This window comes from Carassius gibelio, chromosome B4, assembly GCF_023724105.1.
Source record: "Carassius gibelio isolate Cgi1373 ecotype wild population from Czech Republic chromosome B4, carGib1.2-hapl.c, whole genome shotgun sequence".
In the NCBI taxonomy this organism is placed as follows: Eukaryota; Metazoa; Chordata; class Actinopteri; order Cypriniformes; family Cyprinidae; genus Carassius; species Carassius gibelio.
The window spans coordinates 21,139,616-21,163,516 of record NC_068399.1 but is presented as its reverse complement, the minus strand read 5'-3'; the positions used below and the strand labels follow the sequence as shown (position 1 = coordinate 21,163,516).

General features: G+C 41.4%; 1 protein-coding gene and 1 long non-coding RNA gene across 2 annotated transcripts in view; one reads left to right on the top strand and one right to left on the bottom strand.

The window, feature by feature from the left end:
- LOC127956567 (uncharacterized) overlaps window positions 1-23,901 on the bottom strand; it is a 355,838-nt gene that overhangs the window by 131,467 nt on the left and 200,470 nt on the right. The window lies entirely within an intron of this gene.
- LOC127956376 (uncharacterized) lies at window positions 10,988-11,749 on the top strand. Its single transcript, XR_008153545.1, has 3 exons — window positions 10,988-11,003; window positions 11,174-11,269; window positions 11,479-11,749. It is a non-coding gene; the product is annotated as an uncharacterized LOC127956376 (long non-coding RNA).

Below are 23,901 nucleotides of genomic sequence, written 5' to 3'. Positions count from 1 at the left end.
TGTTGGGTATCACAAAACGGAATATAATACGACAAATTAGGTACTATCTTACATCGGTCTGCTTTCCCCCACAACGCATTGCAATGCGTCACGTTGGGGAGAGAATTTACCAAAGCCCGCGTTGAGAGCATTGAGAATGACTAGAGAGAGATGAGTAGTAGACGAGTGTTTTCAGACAGCGCAGATTATAGATAAATACATGGATATAGATAGATAGAAGATAGACATAGATGGATAGATATCGACCATCAGCGACCAAAACGCACTCACTTCCCTACAGCACAAGCTTTCCAACGCAGTTTCAATGGGACAGCACCCCCACAAGCACTTGCCAAACACATCAACACATGCACGGTTACCTTTGCATAAACATTTTCACCGGAGGAAGAGATAAACGCTTAGAAACACCCATATAGCTAGCATGATGCCTTTTATTTCTAGATGACGAAGACAAAGTTTACCAGTACTACGACACCATGACAAAAGTTACCGTTACTTATCTGAACTAACGTCATGATCACTGCCACTAGATATAAAGAAAACGTTGATTTTTCTCTCGGTGCTATTCAATGACAGTATATATATATATATATATATATATATATATATATATATATATATATATATATATATATATACGTATGTATGTGTATTATACATTATACATATATTATATTAAATCACATGCACACTGCAGGGCTACTGAGGCCACGCTACTTAATTTATTAAGGAGTTTGAGAATATATCACACATTATAAGCAATAGTAGGGCTAGTAACTTTACACTGTGCTGACACTCTTTCCACCACTCCAATAGCACTAGGCAATAGCACACACATTGAATCAAAAGGCTTACTTATTTAAGGTAAAAAAAAACTCACAATCAGGAAGTAAGGGAGCTCGCCCTTCGAGCAGTGATCTCACCTTGTCTTTACTCATTTCTGCTCTCAGTCTCGGCCTCATCTCCAGAACAGTAGCCAGGACTGGCCAGTGCTGCTACTACTGCTGGTGTGTCAGAACCACTGGTTGTTTCTGAAATGTTTCTGGTTACTGTTGGCAACCTGACGTTAGCTGGCCTGGCCCATAATTTACTAACAGCAACAAGCAGCCTGGTTGACAAACTAAGCTAAAGATTTAACATCAGCATACATACATTAGCAGCAGCTGTCTGGAGGTGACTACGTTAACTTTAATAGGTGCATAACAAGCAAACTCAGTCCACCTTTTGGAAAGAAAGCAGTCATCAGCTGTTTCCCCTCATTCTGTCTCCTTTCTTTTTCCTTCCTTTCTTTTTTTGAATGCCCGATTTGGGCTTTTTGCTCAGCATGATCAGGCTTCAAGACTCTAGACCAGTGATCCTCAAATCTGGCTCGCGAGATCCACGCTGAGTCCCAATTCGCATACTATCCGTCCTAAATAGTATGCGAAACTAGTATTCCAAAGATACCCGGATGGTCTACTATTTCCGGTTAGAATTCGAAGTGCAGATCAATGCACACTCTAAGTGCTAATATTTCCCACAACCCATTGCGTACGGGAGGGAGGAGCTTTGCGGTGATGTAAACATGGCAGCCGGGTGCAGCAGCGGAGATGCGCCCTCAGCTTTTAAGTGTAAGAATTCAAATGTTTAACCCTAATTAAAGTTATATTTTATTTTGTTACACACATTGCACATGAACGTCAGAACCAGTCACCTCACAAAGGACCTGCGTTTGGTTCTACGACGACGCAGCCCTGCTTCTTCACTCCTCAACTTGGTAGAAGAACACATTGTAAAATGTATTGTAAAAAAAAACGATAAGAAAAAAAGATGGGAATAGTAAATAAAATTTTACTGGACATAAAGAATGAATGAAACTTTAACAGTTGTGGTGTGCATAACTAGGCAAACACGTTGTCGTTCACGTTGCATGACGTCATCGAAGTATGTCCCAGAACGTGCATACTCTTTTGCTACACACTCAAAAGTATGTACTTTTTCCTCACAAAAAAAGTACATACTTTTAGGTCGTAGTATAAGTAGGCGAATTGGGACTCGGCACCAGTTTCCTGCAGAGTTTAGCTCCACCTCCAATTAAACACACCTGCCTGTGATTTTCTAATGATCCTGAAGACACTGATTAGCAAACTCATGTGCGTTTGACTAGGTCCAGAGTGTCTGGCACTGAGTTTATTCTCTCAGTTGGTGTTATCAATATATTTTGAAATGAATAATGACATCAATTGGAGGGCCCAATTAATTCGAATTAGGCTACCAAAAAAAATAAAAACTGATGGAATTTCAAAGGGCCCTCTCCCTAGACGGGGCCCTGGGTAGTCAGGTCCACTTTCCCCCCCACTACCACGCCCATGTGTGTATATTTATGTATATATGTGTGTCGTTATTGTGCACTGCTGGCATAGACTAGCTCCAGTGCTCATTGCTGCTTTGCTAAATGATAGCAACTCACCAGGTATGGCGTGCATTTTGTGACACATCGAAGGCTTAGCAGGAGAAGGAGAAGGAGCAGTCGACCCTTCTGTCGCCGTCAGTCCGTGTCCATTTTTGAATGGGATTGAATGAGAGGGCAGACAACAGACCCGCGGCTACGTCACGGCGACGTCACTGTTGGAACCAATCATAGACGGCGACGTGATGGCGGCGTACGTAAGAAATTTATCAAAAATAGTACGTGTTCTAAGTACGTCTGAACTAGCTACGTCGCCTTAGATGACGCCTGATATAAACGCCGTCTCAATATACGTTGCCTCACAAGACGCCTGATATATACACCGTCTCAATATATGTTGCCTCACAAGATGCCTGATATATACGCCGTCTCAATATACGTCGCCTCACAAGACGCCTGATATATACAACGTCTCAGTATACTTCGCTTCACACTAAATGTTAAGTTTGCATTACGGTAGATGCATTTGTAACAGGTTGTTATTTAGATATTTCCCAAAACATGGTAATAGTGCATTATAATAACTGCATAAAGTCTATTTTATGTTTGATAAATTATGTTTATCTGTTAAGTTGGTGTTGAAGTGAAGTACAAGCACATTAATGTTCAGTTTGCTTGGATGATACAAACAGTAGGGAAAAACTGAGAGGAAATGCATGATTTCTGCAATGTAAGACCGAACAGTAAAGGTTTGATAAATAAAATGGGTTGTAATAACTTAAAAATGTAAAAAAAAAAAAGTGAATTAGTCTCAAATTTTCTGTCATGTGTACATTTTTTTTATTTTTAAGTTTACAGTGCTCAAACGCTTTAATTCATTTTTGTCATAGCACTATCTCGCCTGACGTCACATCCATGTGCATTCAACGCACATGCTCATCTGCGCCTGAGAGAGAGTTCGCCATTTTGGGTTTGCTTGACTCGGGTGCGTTTTTTTTTTTTTTTTGTCGAGAAAAGTTGAGAAAATATAGCGAAACAAGTTTCACAGTGGCATTATTCTGTGAATACTTCTGAGAAGACACGCGCTGTAGCATGCAGCAATTTTATGAAGATCATCGGACAAAGTTTTACTCCGTTTTGACCACGCTGTCTGTTGGTTTTGGGAGCATTAATCTGGTAAGTAATCTATTAACACTATATCACTATATTTTACTGTCGTTTTATAATTATCTGCAAACTTGGTGTCTTAAAAGTAGATTTATTTTATGCCTTTACAATTAAATATGGTGTCCATCGCAAACTAGCAAACCGGTAATCATTGAATTCGGGCATGACATTAACATGACATAATCCTTGTTAAACATAGTCACAGTTGGGGTTCGCGTTTCGCGGTAAAATAAATAAAAAATAAAAAATGAATAATAATTGTGGTGACGACCAACAAACGTGACGTGCTAGAGCAGGGGTTTTCCTACTTAGAAAAATTGGCGGCACACCCTTTCCTTTTAGCCACTCTCGTTAAATTTGCAGGTGTTCACACACTGGTGGTTTCAGTTGTCCCTATATTTTTTTGGTAAATATAGATATTTTGGAACTAATTCGTCGGCTTGGTGCGTTTACCAGAGCGTCAATGTTAAAGCACAGATTAAAACAAGCTACCTTAATTACGTTTTTTTACTTTAACAAGTTATATGTGTCACACACTTGGACTCATTTAGTGTTTTTGCCCCAGTGACCCAGTTTCTGTCTTCCGTGTTTAGTTTGATTAGTTCCCAGGTGTGTCAATTCTATTCCTCATGTGTTCCATGTCCCTGTTAATTTAGTTATTCCATCCACCTGTGTTTCCCCATTATCCTTTGTACTTAAGCCTTGTCCTTTCAGTTCTGTTTTGTCGGGTCTTCACTTGCTACTTACGTGTGTCTACCTCTGTGCTCCATGTTGGATATCCCCTGTGTTGGATATATTAAAAGCCTTATTCTGTTTATCCTCGACTCCGTATTCCTTCAGGCAGCGAAGACCGTGACAGAAGACCCGACCTCAAAAGAGAAAATAGAAAACTGCGTGTTCTTCCCTCCGTTTTGCTTTTGTTTTTTCACAGTCTTTTCTTTTCTTAGTGTCTATGGATCCCCTCTATCGTCCCGAATTCCTCATCCTCCTGCTGAAGCAGGAAGGACGTTCTCTCGAGGACCATACCAGACAGTTTTTCCTATTAGCTAATGCCACCAGCTACCCGGACTGCGCGCTCTGCACCTTCTACAACACCAGCCTGAACTCCAAATGCAGAGCGTTGTCGTCCGAAGATGGTCCTCGAGAGGATTTCGCCGCATTCGTGGAGTGGACTCTGGCGAGAAATGGCTCATCTCTCACCATCTGCCCCATAGAGGACCTCGCCAGCCCCACTCCCGACCCAGAGACCAGCCAGCCACCATCACGCCGCACGGAGCCAGAGCCCACCGCAGCCGCAGAGCCCGAGCCATCCACTGACAGGGAGCCGGATCTCGAGAGCGCGACTGACCAGGTGTGTGAGCCGGCAACACCGTGCATCGTGGGAGTCCTCGTGGAGATCGAGGGCGTGGAGGAAAGCCCTGCCCACACTCCTGCGACTGAGGGTGAGCTGTATGCAGTCTCTGAAGATCATATGGAGCAAGTTCAGGATCTGATGGACTGGTCTATGGAGGTAATCCCTAATTTTCCTGTTTCCCCGCTGGTTCCGTCCAGCACTGATTCCCCTGTATACCCTCTCAGTCTCCCACTCCTACCTCCTCCAGTCATTTCCTCTGCTCCATTTCCGCTGGTTCCGCCCAGCCCTGAGTTTTCTGTTTCTCCGCTGGTTCCGCCCAGCCCTGAGTTTTCTGTTTCTTCGCTGGTTCCGCCCAGCCCTGAGTTTCCTGTATCTCCGCTGGCTCCGCCCAGCTCTAAATCTTCTGTGTCTCCGCTGGTTCCGCCCAGCTCTGAATTTTCTGTGTCTCCGCTGGTTCCGCCCAGCTCTGAATCTTCTGTGTTTCCTGTATTCCCTCCCAGCCTCCCTCTCCCGCCTCCTCCCAAACCTGCTGGTCCCTCTACTCCTCTTCCGCTGGTTCCGTCCAGCCCTGATCCTCCTGTCCTTCCTCCCATCCTTCTCCTCTCTCCTCCTCCTAGACCAGCCAGTTCCTCGTCATCCCTGCTGGTGCCAGTCAGTCCCGCAGCTCACCCTCAGTCCGCGCCATCGGGGCGCGGTGGTTCGCCGCTGGACTGCCAGTCTCCAGCTCCGCCTTGGCGTGTTAAGGCCCTGTCTCCGCCTCCAGCCTCCGAGCCCTGGACTCCTCCTCGGTCCTTCGACCCAGCGGCTCCGCCTTGGCTCTTAGCTCCCTCGTCTCCACCGTGGCCTGTCATCCCACCTGCTCCACCGGGCTCCCTCGTCCCTCCGGCTCCACCTTGGTCAGTCGTCGACCATCCGCCGCCTCGGGACTCCACTCCTCTGGTTCCACCTCGTCACTCCATCCCTCCGGCTCTGTCAGGCTCCTCCTTTCCTCCGGTTCCACCTCCATCCTCGGTCGCTCCGGCTCCACATCGGTCTGCCAGGACCCCGCCTCCGCCTTGGTCGCCTGAGCCTTCTGCTCCACCTAGGCCCTCCGGATCCTCGACGTCACCCTGGCTCTGCGGCTGTGCTGCTCCATCTTGGGCTCCTCACCCACCGGTGCAGTCTCCGCCTGTCGGCCCCCTGGTGTCGTCGACCCCTCCTTCACCATGGCTCCTCCCGCCGTCGACTCCACCTTGGATCTCCGTCCTGGCTGGTCTCTGGTGGACCATCTGGCTCCTGTCTCCTCCCTGGCTCCTCCCTCCGTCGTCTCCTCCCTGGCTCCTCCTTCTGTGGTCCCTGTCTGCTGGCCCCCTCCTGGGAGTCCGTCCTCCACCGGAACCTCCTCCCAAGTTCCCACCCACGCCTCCCTCTGTTGTTTCTACGGTGCGAGGACGCACCTACCGGGAGGGGGGAGTACTGTCACACACTTGGACTCATTTAGTGTTTTTGCCCCAGTGACCCAGTTTCTGTCTTCCGTGTTTAGTTTGATTAGTTCCCAGGTGTGTCAATTCTATTCCTCATGTGTTCCATGTCCCTGTTAATTTAGTTATTCCATCCACCTGTGTTTCCCCATTATCCTTTGTACTTAAGCCTTGTCCTTTCAGTTCTGTTTTGTCGGGTCTTCACTTGCTACTTACGTGTGTCTACCTCTGTGCTCCATGTTGGATATCCCCTGTGTTGGATATATTAAAAGCCTTATTCTGTTTATCCTCGACTCCGTATTCCTTCAGGCAGCGTAAACCGTGACAATATGCATGTTTTTTTTCTTGTATTGTACCACAGTGATAAATGCATTGCATTAAGATTATCTATTACACATTTCTATGCTGGTATTTAGCTTTTAACACTTTAGAAAGCAGACTGTATACTGATAAGTGTTTTTTGTGAACATTGCAACCTAACTAACTTTTGAATCTTCAATTTTTTTAAATTAAAACTGAAGCAGCTGGCCAGCATACAGCGTTTTCAGTGCGGTATGTTGAAAAACTATTAACAACAATGGAAACATTGCAAAATAGTGACTAAAATGTGAATGAGGACAGTGTACATAGAACCATTTAAGCAAAAATCCAATGGCTTGGACGTGCAAACTTTGTGCTGCTGCCTTTGATAAAAGGACACATGTACTGGAATATTATCGTTTACATCATAGCAGTGTTTCCTCAGTCAGTCCATTACCATGTGTCCATTATGACTGTGTTGGCACATTTCAGACTGTAAATGCATTATAAATACACTTATCACGAATACATACTCCGATAGAGCATGATGTGAATCCAATGGAAAGGGTTTCATTCATTTGTCCTTAATGTGGTTTCAAGCAGCCATTTAATGGGAAAACTATCCTCCGTCATTTAAGGGCACATTTAAAACGACATGAGATGGTGGATTGTCCATATAAAGACACTATTGTGAGTAATGTGTATACCTCTTTCAGTGCCCACAAAAGTAGGCATCATCCAGATGCTGATGCTCATTTGTCAAATTTTAAGAATATTATCTGAACAGAAACTGACAGCCCCACAATGCTGGGTCAAGTTGAAGCTGCTGACTTTCCTCAGAATCCTCCTGAGCATGAAAGTCCTGACTATAGTCCTCTTGAGTCGACTTATGATACTTGTGAATTGCAAGGTCAACTAAAAAGCAACTTGTCGTCTTTGTTCTCGAAAATGCACAGTATTCTTCATGTTTCAGAGACTGCAATTCAAGACATAGTTGAGAATTTGGGGCAGATATTCTTACTGTCCAAACCTCTTGTGAGAGACTCCATTCTGACGGTTCTTCAAGAACATGAACAGTCAATCAGTGATGTCCTTCTTAATGATTTAGTTGAAGGTATCATGAAAAGTAATGTTTTTGTCAGTGCAACTGCGGAAGGTGCAGAGCTGTCTACCTCTAAGCGAAGGAAAACATTTGTGAGAAGCAACTACCCTCTGGTAATGCCAGTACAATATACTGTAGGTTTGAGAGAATGCACAGTGGTATATGTTCCAGTACTACAAATGCTTCAAGCTATGTTTAAAAATACTGATCTTAATGAAAAAATTCAAGCCAACCTGTTATCACCAGGAATGCACATGTCTCATGAAGATGGAACCTATTTTAAAGAAAACCAGTTTTTGTCAGAAGCAGGAGAGCTGAAATTGTCACTCATTTTGTATATGGATGACCTTGAAATAGCAAATCCTTTAGGCACATCCAGAAAAATCCACAAGCTTTGTGCAGTATATTGGCTGCTTGCAAACCTACCCAGTAAGTATAGGTCCAGCCTACATGTCATACAGCTAGCGCTGCTATGCAAAGTATCTGACGTGCAGAGGTGTGGTTATAAAAGTATCCTGTCACCTTTGTTGAAAGACTTGCAAACTCTTGAACAGGATGGCATTTTCATTGAAACCCTCGGTCAGCTTGTTCAGGGCACTGTGTTGTGCGTTGCAGCTGATAACTTGGCTGCTCATGGTCTTGCAGGCTTTGTGCAGTCTTTTCGAGGACAATACGTTTGCAGATTCTGTTGCTGTACTACAGACCAAATACAGATCAGCAAAGTTTCTGAAGGAGAGTTCAGCATGAGAAAGAAGGAAACTCATGATCTACATGTCCAAAAAGTTGTGCAGGAAGAAAATGTAGCTCATTTAGGTGTTGTGGGTGAGTGTCCTCTTAGCAAGGGCCTGCAGCATTTTCATACCATTACAGGTTTCCCGCCAGATATACTTCATGATTTGTTCGAGGGTGTTGTACCTGTTGAGTTGGCTTTGTGCATCCGTGAAATGATTTGGCAGAAGTATTTCACGCTTGAATATCTGAACACAAAGATTCGCACATTTCCATATCAGCATTTTGACAAGATTGATAAACCACAGCCAATCCCAAAGAGTTTTGTTGCCAAACTAAGTATTGGAGGAAATGGACATGAAAATTCTGCTTTGCTGAGATTATTACCCTTGATGATAGGAAGTAAGGTCCCAGAAGGCAATGAAACATGGGACATAATAATGAACCTTAAAGAAATTGTCCAGCTTGTGTTATCTCCTTCTTTCACAGAGGAATCCCTTCAGTACCTGCAGACCAAAATAAGTGATCACAGACAGGCTCTTAAAGCTGTGTTTCCAGAATTTAATCTCAGACCGAAACACCATTACATCGATCATTATCCGGAACTGATCAAGCGTTTTGGGCCTCTGGTTCATCTGTGGACCATGAGGTTCGAAGGGAAACATCGTTTTTTTAAAAGGGTGATGCATGACACACAAAATTTTTAAAATGTCTTGAAGACTCTTGCTGATAGGCATCAGTCCATGGTGGCTTTTCATATGAATGCCCCATCTTTTTTCAAACCCCAAATACAAACCAGAAGTGTTACTTCTGTGCAGGTTACTACTCTACCTCAAGTGGCGAAAGACTTCATAAAGACCAGGACAGACAGCCAAAATATATATAGCACATCAGTCGTCTCCATACATGGCACAGATTATGCAAATGGAATGTTTGTTTCTGCAGGACAGTCAGGGGGACTTCCTAATTTTTGCAAGATTGAACGTATACTTCTTGTAAATAACTCTGTGTCACTTCTGTGCAGGTCCTACGAGTGCTGGTACATTGAGAATTTAATATCATTTAAGCTGACATCATTGGACAACTTCTCTGTGCATGAGCTACCAGAACTAAATGACACAGTAAGTCTCCCAGCATACAAAATTGATGGACATTTGGTGTTAACACAGAAAAGGTTCATTTTGATCAAACACCTGGATGTCTAAAATGCATTTAGAAATGTTGACTTACAGTCATGTTAAATGAGGTTGGGAAAAACATTGACAAGCTTTTTTTTCTTTTATTTTTTTACAGGAATGGAAGCGCAGAACTTTTTCCTGCATTTCCATACATCCACTGACATTGTGAGGAAGATGACTTTATCTTCACGTCCAGCATCTGTGGAAGAGCTATAAAAAAAGATAAAAGAGAAAATTGATCTCACCATTGACTTTACCCTATCATACCAAGATCCTGACTTCAACGGGCAGCTATGTTCCCTTTTAGACATTGAGGAACTTCCACAGAAGGCTGTCCTTATAGTGGTGCGATCTGAGAATGATGCTAGTTCTGTAGCATCTGATGACACAGTAATATTGCCACATGCAAGGATTCCAAAAAGGCCTGAAATGAGGCCTTGCATTTTTCGAGGGCCCACTTTTTCTTTTGAAGTAGAACTTGTACTTGCTGAGGGAAATGCTGCATACGAGACAACAGGAAAGACTTTGAAGTTAAATAGAGGACAAAAGCACAACATTCTTGAGACCCTAGCAGAACAAAAGCATGGCTATAAAGCATACCCTAATGTTAAGGAAATTTCTATGGTAGCAGAAGCCCTTGTCAACAAGCACCCCTGTCTAAAAGAGCCAGGCTCTTGTGCAGGTTGGTATGGATGGAAGAACAGCCTAACATTTAAGATGGGCAACTACTGCAAAAATTAAGTCGTGCTGGAATTCAGGAAGTTGCTGTAAATTCTGGAAAGAGGAGTAAAAACTACCCCCAAAAAGATGCCCCTCACACGAACATCAAAAGACCAAAAAGGGCAGAGATTAATTTAATTAATTTCCCAAGAGATGAAGATGCTTCAAGCCTCAAACAACAAAGACAAAGAATTATAGATGAAGTTCAGATGGCTGACAAAAATCTTGTCCTGATCACAAAGTTAATGGACCGCACTTTTGCTTTGCGGCGCAAAGAGATTGTCTGTAATGAGATACCAGTTGATAAAATCCTGAAACGATGGCCTGCCCTTAAATTAGAGTCGCAGGTACAAATATTTTCTTTATTATAACTATTCAAGATATTTACATTTAATTATTTGTTGTGGTTGTGTTGAATGTTCACATTTTTTTACAGATCTGTGCTGAGTTTCACAGAGTGACGAATGTCAACCTGAAGAATCATTTCTTTGCTCAACTGGACCAACATACCCCCCGGCTTCAGAGCCTGTTTCGGAAAAAAGCTTCTAGGACAGGAAAAGCTTCTGAACTCCTGGATCAGCTCTTCCAGATTTATGACCTCCAGGTCAGTTGGTTCAAATTCTCAATGCCTGGTAAAGGTGCTTAATTATCTTTAGTTGAACTCTAATGGCTGGTTCATGAATAGTGTTGTGAGGCTATACTGATTAGCATCCGTACTGAATGATATATATATATATATTTTTTTTTTTTTTTTTTTTTTTATGACAATGAAAGGATCAAGTTGATGTCCATGTTAGACGTGCTGTGGTACTCCGGGCTCTCCCTCCGTATATGCATGAGAGTGATGTTAGCTTTTTCAAGATGTGGGACGTAAGTGTGCATATTCAGCAGTGTCTATAGTTTATTAAAATAATTGCCGTCACATTTGAACCCACCTATGATCTGATTGTGATTTAATAGATATGTAGGTTGCGATTGTGTTTGCCTTTTTTGGACTGTCCTGGTATTTGACTGCAGGTTTGGTGTCAGCTTTAAGAAAAATTTTAGTAATGGGTAATTGTTTCTCTTGTTGTCTTTAGGTGGAGCAGACTGAAGAACTGAACACCAATGATGTACCACTTGGGCTCCTCCTAAGCAATCAGACATCATCAGATGCCCATTTTTTCTGCCCAGAGAGGATTGCAGTTCTGATTGAGGGTAGCATTGTTATTGAGTCCTCCACACTGGCTGATGCATTCGTCATTCTATTTGCACTTACATACACCCTGCACCTTAACTATCCAAAACAATTGCTCAACACATTTGACTTCGTCCAAAAGGTCTTGATGGGTCTTGAGGATGGAAAGTTGAGGCCTATGGGTGCCAGATGGGTTTTATAGATATTGTTCCTGAAGTTTTAATGCGTTAAAGTTGAATGAAGTCCTGTTTTGTACATTTTTATACTTGTGTAAAATGTTTGTGTATCTAACACATATATTTGTGTTGACAAATATTCTAAATGTGTGGTATGACAACAAACAATGTGGGGGAAAAAAATCATTAAAAATAGTTTAATCTCTTTAATGGTATTTGTAACTTTCTCATGCTATTTGTTTAATTGTTATTTTTTATGTCTTTGCAATGTCACACCATAGGACATATTTACAAATATAATACACTAAGGTAATTTTGAAATTTTGGAATGGTGTGGTGGCAATAGGAATTTGCACATAGGGTTAACTGCAAGTTAAATGATGGCTTCCTTGCAGCAGACAATTGCACACTGCCATGCTGTTTTGTATATTAAACCTCTTACAGAATTGTTTTATATTATAGAAGTTGTAATGTTAAATGCTTGTTGAAGGACTGAATGTTCGCATAGGATACTTGCACATTGGTGTGACTGAGAGATTCTGTATCTGTTTACATTGCAGTGCACAAACTTCAGCTTTATTTGTGTACGTAACAAAACACTAAAGATAAGCTTTGTATTATACTTATAATATTTGTAATACGTGTTACACTTCATTCATCTTTATTTTATAATTTCAATTTGTTACAGTAAAAACAATAACAGTATATGGTAACGGACACTTAAAAATATATATTTCATTGAACTGAAAAAAATTAAGTTAATTTGATTTAAAATTTTCGATTTAATCTGTTTCAACAATTTTTTTGTCGGGTTTTACAGTGTGCTTGAATTACATTTCTTTCTAGTTTCCTTGTGATCTTCAGCGCTGGCGCTATGGTGGGGCATTCGAGGGCCGTGCCCCCCCTAGCAGTTATTGATGCCCCTCCTTCAGGCCATGGCGTGGCCAAAAAAAAAATATCCCTTTTAGTTATTATTTTAATATTAAATGTTCAAACTTTAACTTAAATTAAATAAAATAAAAAGAATGGGAAAATGCATCATTTAGTTTGTTCATGGCACGTTACTAGGCTTTCTTCATGGTGCATGCTTATTGGTCGCCATCTTGCCGAGTAAACTTGTTACATTTGATTTGCAGCGCGCGCGCAAAATCCATTTCAAGTTTAAGAACAGTTTGTCGGTCTATATTATAGACAGTTGTTAGCAGCTAATTAAAAAAATGGATTTACGAAAATGGATTAGACCTCCGCACCCTCGTCAATCAGCAGACTTGGATACTCCGGCCACGACCACCAGTACCACGGTCCAGTACCGAGCTGGCACTTCTTTTGCGAATGCTAGCAAATGCACAAGCGAATGGAAGGACACAGTACTTAGACGGTTCAGTAGCAGCACTCGTCGCCTGAAACTCTTCTGAGGGTAACTCATTTGTTCAATTCACTTGTTGAAGCCAGCCAGCCCTGGCTTTCATAAGGCATATACTAAGCAGGTGAATTGTTGATGATTGTTTGTGGCTTCTAACTGCATTTGTGTTTTATACTTGGCTGTCTGTAAAGATATATGGGCTTATGTAATTTCTGCTTAGTGCGTGCATAAACTGCTGGGAGGTGTGTAACCCAGGTTAAAAACAAGTAGCATAAATAGCAGAATATATATTTATTTTTTATTTTTATTTTAATTTTATTTTTATTATTTATTTTGTTTAGAAAGCGAGTCTTTTAGAGTATTTAATGTCCTTGAAACCCTAAGAAAAAACGGTGTTTAAAGAAATCATTTTATTTGTTGAAGCACTCTTTGTATTTTCTGTATTTTATTTTTTCCAATTCCTGTATTTTATTTATCTTTATCTATTTCTCAAGTTCTACAAAATTTGCATTCTACGCAAATCAAAAACTAAAAAATCAGTTCAAAAATGTTGTGACATCCTTATTCTCTGCAGGCGAATTTTAGACTTCTGATTTAACTTGTCCATATACGCAGTAGCGGTTTTAGGCACGGGCGAACCGGGCAGCCGCCCGGGGCGTCATTTTTTCGTGACACATTGGGGGCGGCAGCATGAGCAGATAAACAAAAAATCCTCTGTGTCGTGAAACGGTTTTTCGTCATTTATATCATTTCACTGTGTGTGGAATTGGCAAATTGGCGCTCCCTGCAGCTGCCGGCGCCCCTGCTTGCTGAAAATATCCACTGAAGCTCTGTGTTGTGAGAGAAGTGTAAGGGAGTGGGGCGAGAGGCGCGTGCGACATTTCACCTCTGGGTCTCTCTCCAATGGAACGGACAGGGCGGGGGTGGACGGGGGATCCACACTAGTAATATAATTAATAATAGGCTAAAGTCAGTCACACACCTCGACTTTCTTCCAAATAACGCACATTTCATTCATAATGTTATAATAAAGGCCTATATTTCCTGCAAATGAAACTAGGTAATACAAGACGATTATGCGGTCATCAAGGTGAATTGGTTTAGTCTTGACTTCTGGTCCTGAGTGACAGTTGGGGGGATGGGAAATCTGTTGATTGTCGAGTGTCAAATAAACAGAGATGGAGAAGAAAAGGTCAAAGCCAGGTGCCCAATTTCGAAAAAAAAAGAAAATTAGAAGAGGAGAAACGAGCAAAAGATAAAGGTATGCAACTATTGTCTCTGTATGATTACAGTATCCATTTCATGAATGAAGGGCTAATGTTAATTGGTGGTGGGTATAACTCTTTGTTAACTCTTGCTATGCTTATACAACAATAATTTGGTTTCAACTCAATCACGAGATCTAATTTATAATATTGTGCTTTGCAATAAAACTGTTAAAAGTTCAGTTATCATTTCCATCAGTTGGTTTAACATTAGGCCCTGTAAATAACCAATGGCATTTTATTTGCTACACAGTATGCTAAGTATAGTTTCCTAAGTATAGTTTTACAAGTCATAACTAAAAGTGTGTCATGCGTATAATTTGAGGCAGTAACCTAATGGCACCTCCATGAAAGTTAGATTGGTATTCAAATTTTGGTTGAAAAATATCCTGAAACCCAAAAAGTTTTTGTTTTTGCCTATACATATAATTTAAAGTCATTTTATTTTTTTAAACAACTGAGTCCCAGTGACCATAGCATAACGTGAATAAAATATAAATTTTCAATGTATTTTTTTTACTATTTGTTTCTATGCTCTAAACAATGTGATGACATGGGGGAAAAATGAAATAAATAAATGTTTTTTTTTTCCGGGTCTAGGAGGATATAGCGTGTAATGACAGACATTTAGTGTGTAAGAGCATGTTTATGTAACCCTTCTATTATGTTTTGAGTCAATTTGACCCTAGTTTTTTTTAGCTTTATAAAACATTGTCCTATGGTCTTTTGATTTCAAATGCAGTTAAATTGCAATTTCAGGGGCACTTCTAAAATATTTCGGAGCATCCTCTGCCACTGGTCAGGATGAGCCAACCACCTCCTCCGCTACCCATATGTCTCCACAAATATCTGATATTGAGGATGAAGACCTCTTTGCCTCTACTTCTACCCAGCATGAGCTTTCAGGTGTGCATATCGTGTGTGTGTGTATGTGTGTGTGTGTGGGCTACAAGACAACTGCAATTTAATGTAATTTTAATATTTCTGATAATTTATGAGTAATTTATGAGGGACCTGCTGGTCCCTCTACTCCTCTTCTGCTGGTTCCGTCCAGCCCTGATCCTCCTGTCCTTCCTCCCATCCTTCTCCTCTCTCCTCCTCCTAGACCAGCCAGTTCCTCGTCATCCCTGCTGGTGCCAGTCAGTCCCGCAGCTCACCCTCAGTCCGCGCCATCGGGGCGCGGTGGTTCGCCGCTGGACTGCCAGTCTCCAGCTCCGCCTTGGCGTGTTAAGGCCCTGTCTCCGCCTCCAGCCTCCGAGCCCTGGACTCCTCCTCGGTCCTTCGACCCAGCGGCTCCGCCTTGGCTCTTAGCTCCCTCGTCTCCACCGTGGCCTGTCATCCCACCTGCTCCACCGGGCTCCCTCGTCCCTCCGGCTCCACCTTGGTCAGTCGTCGACCATCCGCCGCCTCGGGACTCCACTCCTCTGGTTCCACCTCGTCACTCCATCCCTCCGGCTCTGTCAGGCTCCTCCTTCCCTCCGGTTCCACCTCCATCCTCGGTCGCTCCGGCTCCACATCGGTCTGCCAGGACCCCGCCTCCGCCTTGGTCGCCTGAGCCTTCTGCTCCACCTAGGCCCTCCGGATCCTCGACGTCACCCTGGCTCTGCGGCTGTGCTGCTCCATCTTGGGCTCCTCACCCACCGGTGCAGTCTCCGCCTGTCGGCCCCCTGGTGTCGTCGACCCCTCCTTCACCATGGCTCCTCCCGCCGTCGACTCCACCTTGGATCTCCGTCCTGGCTGGTCTCTGGTGGACCATCTGGCTCCTCCTGCTCCTGTCTCCTCCCTGGCTCCTCCCTCCGTCGTCTCCTCCCTGGCTCCTCCTTCTGTGGTCCCTGTCTGCTGGCCCCCTCCTGGGAGTCCGTCCTCCACCGGAACCTCCTCCCAAGTTCCCACCCACGCCTCCCTCTGTTGTTTCTACGGTGCGAGGACGCACCTACCGGGAGGGGGGAGTACTGTCACACACTTGGACTCATTTAGTGTTTTTGCCCCAGTGACCCAGTTTCTGTCTTCCGTGTTTAGTTTGATTAGTTCCCAGGTGTGTCAATTCTATTCCTCATGTGTTCCATGTCCCTGTTAATTTAGTTATTCCATCCACCTGTGTTTCCCCATTATCCTTTGTACTTAAGCCTTGTCCTTTCAGTTCTGTTTTGTCGGGTCTTCACTTGCTACTTACGTGTGTCTACCTGTGTGCTCCATGTTGGATATCCCCTGTGTTGCATATATTAAAAGCCTTATTCTGTTTATCCTCGACTCCGTATTCCTTCAGGCAGCGTAAACCGTGACAATATGCATGTTTTTTTTCTTGTATTGTACCACAGTGATAAATAATTTAGTTATTCCATCCACCTGTGTTTCCCCATTATCCTTTGTACTTAAGCCTTGTCCTTTCAGTTCTGTTTTGTCGGGTCTTCACTTGCTACTTACGTGTGTCTACCTCTGTGCTCCATGTTGGATATCCCCTGTGTTGCATATATTAAAAGCCTTATTCTGTTTATCCTCGACTCCGTATTCCTTCAGGCAGCGTAAACCGTGACAATATGCATGTTTTTTTTCTTGTATTGTACCACAGTGATAAATGCATTGCATTAAGATTATCTATTACACATTTCTATGCTGGTATTTAGCTTTTAACACTTTAGAAAGCAGACTGTATACTGATAAGTGTTTTTTGTGAACATTGCAACCTAACTAACTTTTGAATCTTCAATTTTTTTAAATTAAAACTGAAGCAGCTGGCCAGCATACAGCGTTTTCAGTGCGGTATGTTGAAAAACTATTAACAACAATGGAAACATTGCAAAATAGTGACTAAAATGTGAATGAGGACAGTGTACATAGAACCATTTAAGCAAAAATCCAATGGCTTGGACGTGCAAACTTTGTGCTGCTGCCTTTGATAAAAGGACACATGTACTGGAATATTATCGTTTACATCATAGCAGTGTTTCCTCAGTCAGTCCATTACCATGTGTCCATTATGACTGTGTTGGCACATTTCAGACTGTAAATGCATTATAAATTCACTTATCACGAATACATACTCCGATAGAGCATGATGTGAATCCAATGGAAAGGGTTTCATTCATTTGTCCTTAATGTGGTTTCAAGCAGCCATTTAATGGGAAAACTATCCTCCGTCATTTAAGGGCACATTTAAAACGACATGAGATGGTGGATTGTCCATATAAAGACACTATTGTGAGTAATGTGTATACCTCTTTCAGTGCCCACAAAAGTAGGCATCATCCAGATGCTGATGCTCATTTGTCAAATTTTAAGAATATTATCTGAACAGAAACTGACAGCCCCACAATGCTGGGTCAAGTTGAAGCTGCTGACTTTCCTCAGAATCCTCCTGAGCATGAAAGTCCTGACTATAGTCCTCTTGAGTCGACTTATGATACTTGTGAATTGCAAGGTCAACTAAAAAGCAACTTGTCGTCTTTGTTCTCGAAAATGCACAGTATTCTTCATGTTTCAGAGACTGCAATTCAAGACATAGTTGAGAATTTGGGGCAGATATTCTTACTGTCCAAACCTCTTGTGAGAGACTCCATTCTGACGGTTCTTCAAGAACATGAACAGTCAATCAGTGATGTCCTTCTTAATGATTTAGTTGAAGGTATCATGAAAAGTAATGTTTTTGTCAGTGCAACTGCGGAAGGTGCAGAGCTGTCTACCTCTAAGCGAAGGAAAACATTTGTGAGAAGCAACTACCCTCTGGTAATGCCAGTACAATATACTGTAGGTTTGAGAGAATGCACAGTGGTATATGTTCCAGTACTACAAATGCTTCAAGCTATGTTTAAAAATACTGATCTTAATGAAAAAATTCAAGCCAACCTGTTATCACCAGGAATGCACATGTCTCATGAAGATGGAACCTATTTTAAAGAAAACCAGTTTTTGTCAGAAGCAGGAGAGCTGAAATTGTCACTCATTTTGTATATGGATGACCTTGAAATAGCAAATCCTTTAGGCACATCCAGAAAAATCCACAAGCTTTGTGCAGTATATTGGCTGCTTGCAAACCTACCCAGTAAGTATAGGTCCAGCCTACATGTCATACAGCTAGCGCTGCTATGCAAAGTATCTGACGTGCAGAGGTGTGGTTATAAAAGTATCCTGTCACCTTTGTTGAAAGACTTGCAAACTCTTGAACAGGATGGCATTTTCATTGAAACCCTCGGTCAGCTTGTTCAGGGCACTGTGTTGTGCGTTGCAGCTGATAACTTGGCTGCTCATGGTCTTGCAGGCTTTGTGCAGTCTTTTCGAGGACAATACGTTTGCAGATTCTGTTGCTGTACTACAGACCAAATACAGATCAGCAAAGTTTCTGAAGGAGAGTTCAGCATGAGAAAGAAGGAAACTCATGATCTACATGTCCAAAAAGTTGTGCAGGAAGAAAATGTAGCTCATTTAGGTGTTGTGGGTGAGTGTCCTCTTAGCAAGGGCCTGCAGCATTTTCATACCATTACAGGTTTCCCGCCAGATATACTTCATGATTTGTTCGAGGGTGTTGTACCTGTTGAGTTGGCTTTGTGCATCCGTGAAATGATTTGGCAGAAGTATTTCACGCTTGAATATCTGAACACAAAGATTCGCACATTTCCATATCAGCATTTTGACAAGATTGATAAACCACAGCCAATCCCAAAGAGTTTTGTTGCCAAACTAAGTATTGGAGGAAATGGACATGAAAATTCTGCTTTGCTGAGATTATTACCCTTGATGATAGGAAGTAAGGTCCCAGAAGGCAATGAAACATGGGACATAATAATGAACCTTAAAGAAATTGTCCAGCTTGTGTTATCTCCTTCTTTCACAGAGGAATCCCTTCAGTACCTGCAGACCAAAATAAGTGATCACAGACAGGCTCTTAAAGCTGTGTTTCCAGAATTTAATCTCAGACCGAAACACCATTACATCGATCATTATCCGGAACTGATCAAGCGTTTTGGGCCTCTGGTTCATCTGTGGACCATGAGGTTCGAAGGGAAACATCGTTTTTTTAAAAGGGTGATGCATGACACACAAAATTTTTAAAATGTCTTGAAGACTCTTGCTGATAGGCATCAGTCCATGGTGGCTTTTCATATGAATGCCCCATCTTTTTTCAAACCCCAAATACAAACCAGAAGTGTTACTTCTGTGCAGGTTACTACTCTACCTCAAGTGGCGAAAGACTTCATAAAGACCAGGACAGACAGCCAAAATATATATAGCACATCAGTCGTCTCCATACATGGCACAGATTATGCAAATGGAATGTTTGTTTCTGCAGGACAGTCAGGGGGACTTCCTAATTTTTGCAAGATTGAACGTATACTTCTTGTAAATAACTCTGTGTCACTTCTGTGCAGGTCCTACGAGTGCTGGTACATTGAGAATTTAATATCATTTAAGCTGACATCATTGGACAACTTCTCTGTGCATGAGCTACCAGAACTAAATGACACAGTAAGTCTCCCAGCATACAAAATTGATGGACATTTGGTGTTAACACAGAAAAGGTTCATTTTGATCAAACACCTGGATGTCTAAAATGCATTTAGAAATGTTGACTTACAGTCATGTTAAATGAGGTTGGGAAAAACATTGACAAGCTTTTTTTTCTTTTATTTTTTTACAGGAATGGAAGCGCAGAACTTTTTCCTGCATTTCCATACATCCACTGACATTGTGAGGAAGATGACTTTATCTTCACGTCCAGCATCTGTGGAAGAGCTATAAAAAAAGATAAAAGAGAAAATTGATCTCACCATTGACTTTACCCTATCATACCAAGATCCTGACTTCAACGGGCAGCTATGTTCCCTTTTAGACATTGAGGAACTTCCACAGAAGGCTGTCCTTATAGTGGTGCGATCTGAGAATGATGCTAGTTCTGTAGCATCTGATGACACAGTAATATTGCCACATGCAAGGATTCCAAAAAGGCCTGAAATGAGGCCTTGCATTTTTCGAGGGCCCACTTTTTCTTTTGAAGTAGAACTTGTACTTGCTGAGGGAAATGCTGCATACGAGACAACAGGAAAGACTTTGAAGTTAAATAGAGGACAAAAGCACAACATTCTTGAGACCCTAGCAGAACAAAAGCATGGCTATAAAGCATACCCTAATGTTAAGGAAATTTCTATGGTAGCAGAAGCCCTTGTCAACAAGCACCCCTGTCTAAAAGAGCCAGGCTCTTGTGCAGGTTGGTATGGATGGAAGAACAGCCTAACATTTAAGATGGGCAACTACTGCAAAAATTAAGTCGTGCTGGAATTCAGGAAGTTGCTGTAAATTCTGGAAAGAGGAGTAAAAACTACCCCCAAAAAGATGCCCCTCACACGAACATCAAAAGACCAAAAAGGGCAGAGATTAATTTAATTAATTTCCCAAGAGATGAAGATGCTTCAAGCCTCAAACAACAAAGACAAAGAATTATAGATGAAGTTCAGATGGCTGACAAAAATCTTGTCCTGATCACAAAGTTAATGGACCGCACTTTTGCTTTGCGGCGCAAAGAGATTGTCTGTAATGAGATACCAGTTGATAAAATCCTGAAACGATGGCCTGCCCTTAAATTAGAGTCGCAGGTACAAATATTTTCTTTATTATAACTATTCAAGATATTTACATTTAATTATTTGTTGTGGTTGTGTTGAATGTTCACATTTTTTTACAGATCTGTGCTGAGTTTCACAGAGTGACGAATGTCAACCTGAAGAATCATTTCTTTGCTCAACTGGACCAACATACCCCCCGGCTTCAGAGCCTGTTTCGGAAAAAAGCTTCTAGGACAGGAAAAGCTTCTGAACTCCTGGATCAGCTCTTCCAGATTTATGACCTCCAGGTCAGTTGGTTCAAATTCTCAATGCCTGGTAAAGGTGCTTAATTATCTTTAGTTGAACTCTAATGGCTGGTTCATGAATAGTGTTGTGAGGCTATACTGATTAGCATCCGTACTGAATGATATATATATATATATATTTTTTTTTTTTTTTTTTTTATGACAATGAAAGGATCAAGTTGATGTCCATGTTAGACGTGCTGTGGTACTCCGGGCTCTCCCTCCGTATATGCATGAGAGTGATGTTAGCTTTTTCAAGATGTGGGACGTAAGTGTGCATATTCAGCAGTGTCTATAGTTTATTAAAATAATTGCCGTCACATTTGAACCCACCTATGATCTGATTGTGATTTAATAGATATGTAGGTTGCGATTGTGTTTGCCTTTTTTGGACTGTCCTGGTATTTGACTGCAGGTTTGGTGTCAGCTTTAAGAAAAATTTTAGTAATGGGTAATTGTTTCTCTTGTTGTCTTTAGGTGGAGCAGACTGAAGAACTGAACACCAATGATGTACCACTTGGGCTCCTCCTAAGCAATCAGACATCATCAGATGCCCATTTTTTCTGCCCAGAGAGGATTGCAGTTCTGATTGAGGGTAGCATTGTTATTGAGTCCTCCACACTGGCTGATGCATTCGTCATTCTATTTGCACTTACATACACCCTGCACCTTAACTATCCAAAACAATTGCTCAACACATTTGACTTCGTCCAAAAGGTCTTGATGGGTCTTGAGGATGGAAAGTTGAGGCCTATGGGTGCCAGATGGGTTTTATAGATATTGTTCCTGAAGTTTTAATGCGTTAAAGTTGAATGAAGTCCTGTTTTGTACATTTTTATACTTGTGTAAAATGTTTGTGTATCTAACACATATATTTGTGTTGACAAATATTCTAAATGTGTGGTATGACAACAAACAATGTGGGGGAAAAAAATCATTAAAAATAGTTTAATCTCTTTAATGGTATTTGTAACTTTCTCATGCTATTTGTTTAATTGTTATTTTTTATGTCTTTGCAATGTCACACCATAGGACATATTTACAAATATAATACACTAAGGTAATTTTGAAATTTTGGAATGGTGTGGTGGCAATAGGAATTTGCACATAGGGTTAACTGCAAGTTAAATGATGGCTTCCTTGCAGCAGACAATTGCACACTGCCATGCTGTTTTGTATATTAAACCTCTTACAGAATTGTTTTATATTATAGAAGTTGTAATGTTAAATGCTTGTTGAAGGACTGAATGTTCGCATAGGATACTTGCACATTGGTGTGACTGAGAGATTCTGTATCTGTTTACATTGCAGTGCACAAACTTCAGCTTTATTTGTGTACGTAACAAAACACTAAAGATAAGCTTTGTATTATACTTATAATATTTGTAATACGTGTTACACTTCATTCATCTTTATTTTATAATTTCAATTTGTTACAGTAAAAACAATAACAGTATATGGTAACGGACACTTAAAAATATATATTTCATTGAACTGAAAAAAATTAAGTTAATTTGATTTAAAATTTTCGATTTAATCTGTTTCAACAATTTTTTTGTCGGGTTTTACAGTGTGCTTGAATTACATTTCTTTCTAGTTTCCTTGTGATCTTCAGCGCTGGCGCTATGGTGGGGCATTCGAGGGCCGTGCCCCCCCTAGCAGTTATTGATGCCCCTCCTTCAGGCCATGGCGTGGCCAAAAAAAAAATATCCCTTTTAGTTATTATTTTAATATTAAATGTTCAAACTTTAACTTAAATTAAATAAAATAAAAAGAATGGGAAAATGCATCATTTAGTTTGTTCATGGCACGTTACTAGGCTTTCTTCATGGTGCATGCTTATTGGTCGCCATCTTGCCGAGTAAACTTGTTACATTTGATTTGCAGCGCGCGCGCAAAATCCATTTCAAGTTTAAGAACAGTTTGTCGGTCTATATTATAGACAGTTGTTAGCAGCTAATTAAAAAAATGGATTTACGAAAATGGATTAGACCTCCGCACCCTCGTCAATCAGCAGACTTGGATACTCCGGCCACGACCACCAGTACCACGGTCCAGTACCGAGCTGGCACTTCTTTTGCGAATGCTAGCAAATGCACAAGCGAATGGAAGGACACAGTACTTAGACGGTTCAGTAGCAGCACTCGTCGCCTGAAACTCTTCTGAGGGTAACTCATTTGTTCAATTCACTTGTTGAAGCCAGCCAGCCCTGGCTTTCATAAGGCATATACTAAGCAGGTGAATTGTTGATGATTGTTTGTGGCTTCTAACTGCATTTGTGTTTTATACTTGGCTGTCTGTAAAGATATATGGGCTTATGTAATTTCTGCTTAGTGCGTGCATAAACTGCTGGGAGGTGTGTAACCCAGGTTAAAAACAAGTAGCATAAATAGCAGAATATATATTTATTTTTTATTTTTATTTTAATTTTATTTTTATTATTTATTTTGTTTAGAAAGCGAGTCCTTTAGAGTATTTAAAGTCCTTGAAACCCTAAGAAAAAACGGTGTTTAAAGAAATCATTTTATTTGTTGAAGCACTCTTTGTATTTTCTGTATTTTATTTTTTCCAATTCCTGTATTTTATTTATCTTTATCTATTTCTCAAGTTCTACAAAATTTGCATTCTACGCAAATCAAAAACTAAAAAATCAGTTCAAAAATGTTGTGACATCCTTATTCTC